This window comes from Pempheris klunzingeri, chromosome 1, assembly GCF_042242105.1.
Source record: "Pempheris klunzingeri isolate RE-2024b chromosome 1, fPemKlu1.hap1, whole genome shotgun sequence".
NCBI lineage: Eukaryota > Metazoa > Chordata > Actinopteri > Acropomatiformes > Pempheridae > Pempheris > Pempheris klunzingeri.
In genome coordinates, this window is record NC_092012.1 from 28,694,075 (window position 1) to 28,706,747 (window position 12,673).

A 12,673-nucleotide genomic window follows, 5' to 3' on the forward strand; every position below is an offset into this window, starting at 1 on the left:
GGATAGACCAAAACTGAAAGATGCTCTTGCAGACTAGCACTACAAGCATGTGGCTGATGCATAGACATTTACCAGTGCGGGTGTCTGTCTGTGGATGAGGCAAACAGCCAAACTTGACCTTGGCTGGAGTTGCAACTGTGAGGCAGAGTTGAGGAGCGTTGGGGCTCTGGTCTAATACTGTCTGACTAGCCTTAGATGACCAGGAATTTGTCTGGCTCTAATCTTTTCCCACAAGAAAGCAGAGTTCACAGCTTGTGTGACACAAAGCTCAGCGGACAGCCGGACACAGAGGGATAGAGGGGGTTAACTGGCCCTAATGGCGATCAAACCACTTTTTAAATGCTGGCAAGTCTGCCAAACAAGCTTACACTGCAACAGACAGACACATGGGAGCTTATGTAGTGACTTAAAGAACTTCAAAAAGAGGGAATATGGGTGTGTGAAGGCGCTAATCCCTACATACACACACACACACTTGCTGTGCACTGCTTTGACCTTCTACTACTACAACCAGGTGGTGGAGGAACAAAACTCATCACCTCAGTCCAAAAGCAGAAATAATGGACAATACAGAGCAAAAGGACGCCACAGAAATTATCACAACATTGTCTTGATACAAATCTGTGACATTTACTGAAGCAATCAATCACTGGACTGAACATGGCAGTCTCTCTAATGCAAATTCCTGGATAATAAATGGTAATCAGCAATTTTCTGTAGTGGTCCCAGTAATACTTGCTCTTAAAGTGTAAAGAAGCAGCAGATCAGAGGACATGGTTATGTTACATTTGACTCAATGTATTTGCAACAACTTTCATCTCAAGATGTTTGATTTGAAAGATGATGAAGCGCTGGCACTCACTAATAGTCAATATACAGTTCTTTTAATTGGGTTAAAAATAAATCATTTTTTCAAAAGCTGTACAGTAAAATCACAATCATGAAATATAAATGACATATTTCTCACTTTTGGGTTCTGATTTTGTGCTTTACAGAGCAGATACAGTATGTATCCTGGAGCAGATAAAGAAGAAAAAACACCTAAATAAATACTACAAAGATGCCTCACATCAGACGAAATGTTACATGTGAGAGGCAGCAGTGGCTTGGAACCCAAACTGTGAGTTAACAGCTTGACAGACTGAGGAACAAAAGAGTTCTGCAGTCTGTTGAGTCCAGCCTGTGGGACATTAAATCCACTGGTAGCAAACTACTTCAGCTTATTTACACATCCAGCACTTACAGAGCAGCACGACCATTCATCTGGAGTCTTGTTTGTGTCCACCTGGTGAATCCAAGTCAATATTCACTCTTTTAGCTCCGTTTTTTTTGTTTCTACCCAGTCAATAAAAACTCTAATACAGACATCTGCCTCTTTAGCTGCTAAATCCTCCACCAGACCAGCTAGTCTCTAACTCGGTGTGTCTGCTGCTGGTTGCTGAGCAGGTACTGTGCAGTGGCTTTGTGGAGCTTTTTTCTCTAAAAGTTGTGGCCACACAGCTAAACAAAGCAGATTTAGCTGTTAATCCCTGTACAGTATTTACTATACAATACTATAACACTGTCAGTTGATTATTTACTATAAAAATACCTACTACCTGATTAGCAAATAATTTAAAGAGCATTTGTACAGTGATGACTCTCCCACAATTTTTAATCTATATAAGTGATTAATCACTGTAAGTGATCACTATAAGCCGTTTCCACTGTACGGTACTAATTTTAACCAGGTGGCCAGAGGAATGCCTGTTGCTCTGTATCTACAGAATGTCTCAAACGGGAACTGTCAGCTAATAAGTTTGTGTCAACTTAAAAGGCAATGAAATGTGAGTGCTGGGTTTACAGCCGGTTCCTTTAAGTTCCAAAGAATATGTTATTGCAGGTTCAAGTAAGGTCCTTACATCCAACAACCACAACCAGTACCTAATGCAAGTAACTCAAAATGTGGCCCTGTCATGTACACATTTAAACTAAAACTATTTCTGTGTCCACTTTATACTTTACACTTTATTTTTTAGATTTGGCATATTTTCTTCACCAAATCTTATTGAGTTGCAAACAGAGGAGTACACAGTGAATTAAGCTGAATATCTTTAAAGGGTGTAAACATAAAGGCTGCTGCCATGGTGAGTGTGCAGATGAGTGTGTAGGGGCTCTCTAAAGGCCCATTAATTAGACACGGCTGTAAGGTTAATTAAGTGTTCAGGCAGGTGCAGCAGAAAGGTCAGACCTGGGACATACATCACACCAAACACAGCCTCTCTTTCCCTCCTGCTGTTAACATTCACACCACATCCAGGCCGTCATCTAAATATGATTCAGTTGGAATGAGGGAGGAAGGGAAATGGACACAGTGGGAGGGAATGAAGGCGAGGAAGATCACATGGGGGGACATGCGGTGAGTGGAGACAGCAGATAGCAGAATAATCCTGTTTTCTCACATGAACTCCAGAAAATGTCCAGAGAATCAGTTCCAGATTGAAGTCTCAATTGGACATTACACGGATTATGTACTAGGAAGCTGGCAGGGTAAAGTCTATTTAATGTTCTGTATAAATGCTTTGGGTACTTGCGTTCTCACATATAGCTCCTCCGGGTAATGTCTGGATAAGTGAAGGTTTGCAGTGCATGTGTGAAAGGGACAGACTGTTTCTTTGCAGAATCTGTGACATCCTTTCAAGCCACACAAATGGGGTGCAAATGTGCAATATCCAAAACGGGAAGTGGAAGAACGCCTCAGGACAAATCACGGTAGGAGCAGACGCTACACAAGTATGACAGGCTCCCAAAAGCCTCAGGTGCAGTGCCACATGACAGAACCAAGGCTTGCCGAGGTCAGAGGTGTCATGAAGAAAGCCAGAGCAGGATCTGCTCCAGGACCAGAAGGCACCCCATGCTGGATGTGCAAGAGCTGCCCGAGAAGACACTAGAGGCTGATGAGAGTGATTTGGAGGAAGGGCAGGATGCCAGGCAGATGGAAAACAGATAAAAGGAGTCCAAGAACCTCTCATGGTTTTGAACCATTTCACTCCTGAATGTGGAAGGGAAGAGTGTCAGGTTGCCTTCAGCACAGCAGCACACTAACCCACATCACAAAGAACACAAGGGAGACCAGTGTTATTTGGATCCAACCTACACTTATGGCTCCATCCAAAACCAGCTGGTCAACACCACCTTGAGAAAGTAGCTTGTACCAGTTAAGATACAAGGCCAACTGAAAGGCTACTTTACGGTTGTCAGCTGATGTCAGCTGATGTGCGGCAGAGGCTTGAAACTGACTGTCAGACTATGTGCAGTCTCTATTATCCCGTTTGCTGCAGCAGTCCACTTTCTCGTTTCTGCAGAAACAACAAGCAGAGCCCCGTGATAAGGCCGAAGGTCTGACAACTACCCACGAGAGCATGACATGATAACAACAAGGTCAGTGGTCGGGGGCAGGTGGACGCTGGGGGATCTGTAGAGGCTACTCTCAGGACGAAAATTAATTAGCGCCATCATTTTAACAAGAAAGCATTAAATATACCTGGATCTGCCTCACTACGTATACTCCGGATTAGTGTGGGATATAAAAATCTAAAATATGAAGTGAGTATGAGACAGGCTTTGAACAAAGCTCTTCACGCCTGTCTCAGGACATGCGTCCCTACTGCACACCAACATACATATAGACACATTAAAGATGTATAGAGACTGTAAAAAGGAAGCAGACCAGTTTTACAGGCTCAGTTCTAACAGCAGGATTGGTCCCGCTGGCGCCAAATATTATTATCTGGTTGAGGCAGACAGTAAAGCCTGGCTAATGAGACGGAATAGAGTCCAATAAATGGTCCAGAAATACACTCATCTAAAATACAGAATAGTACTCCATTTCTGTAGCCGATACCAATATTGTAATTTGAGAGTTACTGATGTATCTGATGCCAATTTATTTCTTTACAGGAGCATATAACATACACAACAGAAATAATAAGCATCCATTGAACTGGTTATTTTTCAGAAATGTGACTATGCAATAGTCAGTGGGACATTTTGACAAATAAATAAACTATGTTTGACCTAATTAACTCAAACATATCTTGGTAGTTCTGTACTGCAATTTCTTCCCATATGTTAGCTTAGCTAGAGAAAGCCTGTGATACTAAGCCAATCGACTGGGCGAGTTCTTTTCTCAGCAAATGGCTTTTAATCCACTTATATTTAGTCATAACTAAATAGTGTGTTGGTACTCTAAATGCTTGTAATACTTGGCAGTGTTTTTGGCATAACATTGTATACCACCTCCAAATATCAGCATATTATGGTAAAAAGATCCATCCCTTTGTGTTTTTACAGGGTTCAGCCAAAACTACGCCTAAAAAACAGGCTGGCTATGACCCCCAGTTGTCAGTGACTCCACCCAGCACGGCCATCTGCTGCTCCTATTTTGTACATCTGGAAGACAGATCACCTAGAGGCCACCAGAAGCAGCAAATGCCGTCATCCGGTGGTTCCACTGAAACAGGACGGCTGTGTGTGAGTGTGTTACAGGCTAAGTTACAGCTCTCTCCTGGTTCAGGGAGCCTGGACACAGAATGTATGTGAACATGTATGTTGAGGAATTCAAAGGTGAATGCCTGCTTTGGTGATGTCAGCCCATTCAAAAAGTTTCTCTCTCTCTCTGTAACTGTCTCTTACACACACACACACACACACACACACACACACACACAGGTTAAAGCTTTTGAAACCCCATAGTTAAGTTTCAGTGAGAGGAGCACACCAAAGGCATTCCACTGCTTGCTGTAACTCAAACTCTGCTGCCAGCCATAATTACCAAGTCCAATACAAACACAGCTAAACATAGACAAACACACACACACTCTTCCACTCAGATGGAAGCACACTCCCTCCAAGAATAAAACAGTCTACACTCAAAGAGCAGCTTTCTTTACTGCTTCTGTTTGGAGTTCGATAACCCTTTACACAAGGTAATTAACGGCAGTTACACATGGCTGTATTTCTGTTAGGGTGAATCGATAGTTTGCACTGTTGCCTCACGGCTAAAAGGGGTTTAATTCTGAAGCCCTGCACCTGTCTGTGTGGGACATGTGCACAGGCACAACAATGAGGCTAAATGCCATCATGCAGAGGAGAGGTGTGCCCTTCTCAAAGGTGTTCTGTCTGCCACCACCGAGTCCTCCTGGGAGAGTGTGCTGCGTCTTTCTCTGGGGAACCATGCTTATCCTAACCTGTCAGTGTTCATTGTTGTTACACCCACAAAGGAGTTTGTTTTCAGTCTAATCCGTCTGTTTAGCTCCTGGGGGACATCCCAAAACCTCCCACCAAATCTTATTTAGAACTGATTTAACTCAATTTGTATGGGAACATGTGAGCACCCTTTTCTGTGGATCCGGATCCAGGTGCAGAGAGCTGTTGGAAGTTTTAAAAATGCACCATTCTCTCCTGAATTACTGTTATTACCGAAATCACATGGGAAAAAATTACTGGCTCATGGGACACACAACAAAGACAGGCTACCATTTGCCCACCCCCTTGGCCACAGCAAAACACAAGAGATACGTGTAAAGAATACAATCTATTGTTCAAACATAAGCCACTGATGTTACCCACTAATGTTAGCATGCCTGGCTAACTAGTAACCTACAGTAATAACCCAGCATTACCTCCAAGGCCAAGAGTTAGCGTATCATTAGCTACCTACATGCATTATTTTGTGGGGCGAGTTGTTTAATAAAAATGCACTAATCAGCCAAACTAAGCCCACTCTATAGTTCTCAACACTGCATGCACTCAAAGCTGCATTATTGCTTAAATTCATCCATTATTGGGCATTAGCTGACCTGGCTATTCCAGTGCACTGACTCTTTTTCCCTTCCTGCTCGATACCGTATATCTACTGGCAACTCGTGATATGCAGACCTGTGAGTTTGTCACAGATGCTTATGGTCACATTAAGAAGAACATCAGAGGTGTAAATGGGTCACATCTTCTGTCCATTAAAAATATATTTTAAAAAATAAACTATTCTGCTCTGTACTGTATGAACAGTGAGAATGTCATTCAGTAGAACTGTCCCATGCAAAAGTCTCATAAGAGAACCATTTTTAAATTGTGCAAAAATAGAAATAAAAATGTAAAGTAACACATATCTGTTTGTTTTCTATAACTTATACAGCATGTTTATGATATTGTGTAAAAATATATTGCAATATGTGACACACCAGTGTTTCCCAGTCCTGCTCTTGGAGGCCCACTGCCCTGCATGTTTTAGATGCTTCCCTGCTCCAACACACCTGATTCAAATGATCAGTTCATCATCCAGCTCTGCAGAAGCCTGATAACAACCCATTGCCTTGAATCAGGTGTGCCGGAGCAGGGAAACATGTAACACATGCAGGCCAGTGAGCCTGCAGGGTCATTCACTATAACAAAAGCTGAAAACCACTTTAGAACACGTCGCATGCTGATAGTCACAGGACGATCTGTGAAGACCCTGAGAAGACTCCGGATACAGCAGCTAAGTGAGCAGATCACTGCGGAGCATCTGATCATTTCACCTTCTTGCTCTCAGGTAGCAGGTGAAACAAAAGTCTGCGTCATTCAGAAAGAGATTAAAAATGTCGAGGGCATCACTTGTGGCCAAGTGGCTGCCTGTTAAGTGATTGAGTTGAGAAAGGCAGTCAAACAATGATATTAAATCCAAAAATAAAACAAATATTAGTTTGACAAAAACTGAACAATCTTGCTTGGTAAAGTGGGATTCCTTGTAAAATATTTTGACAGTGATCATAAAAGCACAAATATCAGATATTTACATTAAGATTTTATTTAATAAGCATCATTATTAGTGTGGTCAGATTCTCTGAGACATAAAACAGTCATGATCTACATTATTCTTGAAGACCACCACTAAATGTGCAAAACACTCCATATAAACTAAAATAAACTTATTTTTACATTTTCAAAAACTGTATGTCTTTGGGCCTGATGTGCCACTGCTGGATGTATTCCTTCAGCCAGAGCCGGAGATCATGGTGTGTCTGTCAGTGTGAATGAGTGGAGGGCTCGATGGGCAGCAGGATCAAAAGGTGACATCACTCTAGAGGCACTCTTCCACAGTCGTGAAATCATGTTTGTGTCACACAGTAAATCAGTTACAGACACCATTCTGACAAGAACTTGACATCTAGGACCTTTGAGAGGGCCGACAGTCCCCGAGCTGGAGAGGAAAACAGAGAGAGGGAGGAGAGGAAGTGAAGAGAGACAGAGCGAGAAGTTAAAGACAGACAGGACAGAGGAGGCCGACTGACAGAGTGTAAAAAGAAACAAAGAGAGAGAGAGCTAGGTAGAGAGGAGACGCTGAGGCAAAAAGTAAACGGTGAGGGGGTTGGAATGTGTTTAAGCAGCTGGGGGGGGCGCTGAAGGTAAACTGTCAGCCTGGCACACAGGCTGTCAGCTACATACCAGCCTCTTCTAACTGCACCAGAACAAATAAGACGGCATTCTTACCACAGTGTTACAGTCCTCCACAGTCAAATGTGGTCTTATAATGAGGGGAGGATGCTTCCTTCTTCTGCAGACAGAGATAAGTGATGGGACAGAGAGACGTGACCGAGCAGACAAAGACAGAGGTAGCAGAAAGACTTTGGCTCCTCTGGTTTGGCCTGCGTTTCAGTGGGTGGGGCAACAAATGAGAGGATGTTGATATTCCACACAGGAAGACAGACAAACAAAAGGTCTGCTGGACTGACACAGGACGCATACTGGAAAACACAGACCAAAGTAGACTTCACATGGGGACACAGCAGTGTTTACCCCCAAGGAGTCACCAGAAAAGTCCCTCGGGTAGTCACGAATTGTTGTCCCACTTGTGAAACCACTGCTCACATGATTCAGTTTCAGAGGCGATACCATAATGATAACGTTTTTGATACATTTTGTTGAGTGTAAACACATTATCCTTCATTTTTTTCCATTTAAAAAGATATGCCACATCAGAGTAAAACACTTTTAAATCAGCTGATGAAACAATAAGTAAACATGACAGAGCATCTGACCAATCACTTAGTGCCAACTTTAAGTGCCTAACAGTCTTTCATACTCGCTCCTTATGAATGAATTGAATACAGCCTGGTCAGTACTGAGACGACCGAGCCCAACCACAGTGATTCTATTATACAGGCCATTTCTAACAAATAATATTGTTGAAATGTCAACCTCATTGTGGAAGAGGAGAAAATGACAAAAAAGAAGAATTTTAGCAAAACACAATGATGATGACAATGACAATGATTAATTCTCTGAATATTTCCATTTGTAACCTAATGCCTCTACATTTTAGAGGGAAATGTTGTACTCCACTCTGATTTTTACTAGTTACTTGGAAAGTTACTATTTTCTATAAAAAACACATTGGTGCTTATAAAAGCCAAAACACTGCTGAAACTTTTTGGCTCGTGACTCCTTGTCACATCTAAGAGTCGTTAGTCGTTCCAACAAGAAGAGAATGATCCAAAAAACTGACAAGAGATTTGTACAGCAGAGCTTTGTTTTTTTCTTATTTCCTCCCCCGTTAATCATCCCACAACCCCTCAGATTGATCTTGTGACCCTCTGAAGGGCCCCGACACCTGGGCTGGGAGCCACTGGATTAAACCGTAAATAAAGTGGTTCAAACTGGCCCCACTTTAAGCGGCAACAACAGCAAAATGCTGCTTACACATTGATGCCCCAGTATTAACACTCTTAGAATGTCATATATAATTCTACATAATGTCACAGGAGAGCTTTTTGGTAGAATAGGTACTTTGATCATTTAAGTACATTTGCTGTAATTTCTCTAGTAGTTTCCTGACTAAGGGATTACTGGTACTTTTACTTGACTGAATATCTGTACCAAGTCAATAGTTGAGGTAACCGGACCAAAGTGCTGGAATGGCCAACTGACACTGCTATCCCTGCAAACGGCCCACACACTAGTCCAACGAAAACACACATTATTTGCAGCATTGATAACATGCATATCTGCACATGTGGAAATCACAATTCATCTCATAATACAATATCATTCAGACATTTTGCTTACAATAATAAAAGAATATCCGTGTAAAGGTAGTTCTGCAATATGAGAAGAAACTAATATTCTTACTCTAATGTAGTCTCTCAAACCACAGGACCATGCACTCACACACACGTTGTTTCCATGACAACCACACACAGAAGTCACCCTTCAGTTTTCAGCATGCATGTGTGTGTTTGTTTACTAGGGAGACAAATGGATACCGTTTTCAACAATCAGGGCCAATAAGGCAGCCTGAGCTGACTCCTCAGATTGAACTGAGGAGTGTGACAGAGATGACAATGAGGGCAGAAATGAAGGGAGGAGAGCGGAGTGCAGACTGGCAGTGTCATCACACCAACCAAGCAGGCAGCTACAGGCAGAAAAACAGATGGCGCCGTCTGCTGTGTGAAATCTCAGGACTCTTCATGACGATGTGCAGAGAAGTGCAAGGATAGCCCTCAGAAGGCCACGACGAAGCCTGAGCCACCTGCCTCCAGTTAAATGTCTGCTTGTTTCACTCATCTGGATCCTGTGCTTACTTTTCTTTCCTTTAGATGGTTCGGAGATGATTCGGTGACTCTTTGAAAGTGGTCAGAGGCTAATTTAAGCTCTTCAAAAACTGAGGGGATTTGGATGATCAAAACTTTGGCGGCAACAGGGTTTGTATGCAAACATTCAGATCACCCAGGAAGCATGTTAGCTCCAGCTCAAGTGCCAGTCTTTCTCTCAGTCACAGCAAATATGTACATAAGCTCTGCAGCAAAGATTGTTAGCCCGCTGGGGCTACAGATCCACAATTTAAGTTCAAACTAGCTGCAGTTTAGGTGGCAACAACGAGAGCAACAGACTTAATTTATGCTAACCCACCGGGCTACAGACCACCCAGAATATTTCAAGATACAAGGTTCATTTATTAGTCATCCTACAACACAGGGTTGCACAACAAAGTGCAAGTTGTAGTCCCAATTCTCTACGGGAGGGTGTGGAGGATGAGTGAAAGAGTCTTACAGCCTGAGAGAAGAAGCTGCTCTGTTGTCTGGTGGTAAGAGAGGGGGATGACATCCTGTGTGGATGTGGTGGTTCTGAATGCAAACTGATGTGGGTTCAGGCTGGTCCGGATTTTGTTGACTGCAGGCTTGAATAAATCCAGGGACTGTGCACCTTTTTGCCTAATCATCAGAATAAATGAAAACCAAATGCTGACAGATGATTGTCTCCAGCTGCTGGAATCATTTATTTAGAAGTCTGACAGGAAGAACTGTGGGACTTACTGTAGTAGTCATTTTCAATACTAGCACAGATTTCACGCCTGACTTTCAGTACCAATATGAAAATGTAGGGTTGGAGTGAGATAGCATTTAATCAAATCTAAGTCCTCTCTAACTCCTTATCAAATCTGCCAAACCTTTAGCTTTCAACATCTGCCAGTAAGTTAACTTATAATTAAAACACAAAGATCTCATTTTTAGGGCATTTTTGCCTTTATTGGATAGATCAGTGAAAAGCAGGCAGGAAATGTGGGAAAGAGAGGGGGGGGGGGGTGCAGCAAAGAGCGCAGACAGGATTCAAACCTGAGCCTTCAGGTGCACATTCTAGCAGGTGAGTTACTGGGATGTGGCTGTAATTCAATTTCTATTCTCTCTCAGAAGGAAAAAAACACTTCCATTTTTACTGGTAGCCTCATTTATTTCGGCAGACTTTTAAATTAAATATCTGACACACTAAAATAACATCTGTAGCCTGCTTAATTTTTCACAAGAAACTTGCTCCAGTGAGTGCTCTAGTGAGGATCTCCATGCATAACTATTGAGTTCTTGAGCTTTATAGTATTGATGTGATATGAATACATCTTGAAATCAACTTACGTTCAAGTTGAACTGTGAAGCTTCTTACTTACAGCTGACCAGCACTCCAATGATCAATGTAAAACTGATCAGGGTTTCAACTCTACCCATTTTGCTTTTATTTCAAAATAAGAGCGTACTGTTGTTCAAGATAACTTCATCCAGGATAAACAAATCAATCCTCAAACTGCTGTCAAACAACCAAATTAGCCGGATGAGAAAAAACAGGATTATTTTAGCCCAATTACAGCATGTTGATTAAACTGAGCCAAAAATGGGACCAGCTATCCAAACCCAACCCTACGAAAAATACTTATTTTGCCAAAGACTTTCCTCAGAGGAATATCAACATGCTCTCATTTAACAAAGAAAGTTCTCAAATGTACTCATGAACTCATCTACAATTTGCAAAAATCTGGCTGAAATCAGGAAGCATCTCATCAAAGACAAAAGATTACAAATCCAACCAGACATCTGAAAGTCATCTTTCAGTATTTGTCAGTTCATGACACATTTCAGTAAAGCCCAAGAAGGTACTGACATTTGACACCTGGTGCTGTCCCACTTTGTGACTGGACTGCATCCAAGTCACAGAGCCACAGATTGTCTGAGATACATTCTTGATGACTTTGGAAAAACCAGGACGCCATTGAGCAACTCTGGACTCGTTTTGTGTAACATAAGCAAAAGAAACTCACATTTTTGTGCACGAGAGGAAGTAATATAAGTAGGCTAGAGTTGATATGGAGATACATCACTGATAATAAAACATTTTCATTTTGGAACACATTTTGCACAGACCTTTGACACTCAGCTCTGTGGGGCACACCTCCATGACACATCTGACAGGAAGCTGATCCCAGACCACCACATCTCAGCATATTCACAACCATTCCAGCAGATGGTTTACTCAGCTCTGTGAGCCGCTCTTCAATAAGTGTGAATCAGTCCTCAGCTCACATCTCAAATACCTGTCGAGGCATTTCGCCTCCCGGCTTTTTTCATGTTACACACTCTGGTAGCTACGGGCAAATGCATCATTCATGCATGACATTACAGTTACAGTTGTTAGATGTGACAGCTTGTGCCTGATCAGGCTACACTGAACGTCCACTAAACATGTTTTCAGGCTGTTTCTCCCCCTTCTGTGTGTGTGTGTGCCCTAAAACACAGCACACACACACACTCAGCATTCATCATCAGTGGAGAAGCCATTGGTTCTCTATGAGGTACCACTGGGGTTCCCCATACTGGGAAGCCCTGCTGCAGGCTGCTCTCTGGAGTCTTTTCCCTGACATCAGAGGTAGTTCTAAATCCACAAAATAATTCAACATGTCTAAAAGTCAATGAGCAAAAGGGAAAGCCCCCCCTGCATGAACTTCAACAGTCAAAAGTGTTTTTCCTAAAGCAACAATGTATGTGCCACACCAGGAGACACTGGGGGGGTGTTAGAGCAGCAAAGTAAGCTAACTGCCCCCCCGCAGTAAACTACAGGTCTGTTATTAGGGCATTAATGGGCGAGCATCGATGCACATGGAAAGACCAAGAGAAGAACAAGCTGCTTTTCTTGTCATTTGACACCAGTGTGTCTGAGAGCAGGACTCAGTCAAACTATCAGCCGCTGTGACAACAAAACGTACCGTGGAGGAAGCGCCGGTGAGCACCGCTGTTATCTCCCCCTGAAATGTGTGTTTTTATCCCGGTGGAGCAGCTCAGGTTTCCCCTTTTCTTCCTGCCAAATTCTCCGTCCAGCCGCTGTTCTCTGTCTG

General features: G+C 42.6%; 1 protein-coding gene across 1 annotated transcript in view; it reads right to left on the bottom strand.

Moving 5' to 3' along the window:
• The window catches only part of ccdc102a (coiled-coil domain containing 102A), a 63,285-nt gene extending 50,612 nt beyond the window's left edge, over nt 1-12,673 (bottom strand). The window contains exon 1 of the mRNA XM_070830109.1: nt 12,545-12,673. The gene's annotated coding sequence lies outside the window, so the exon portion shown is untranslated. The remainder of the gene's footprint in view (nt 1-12,544) is intronic.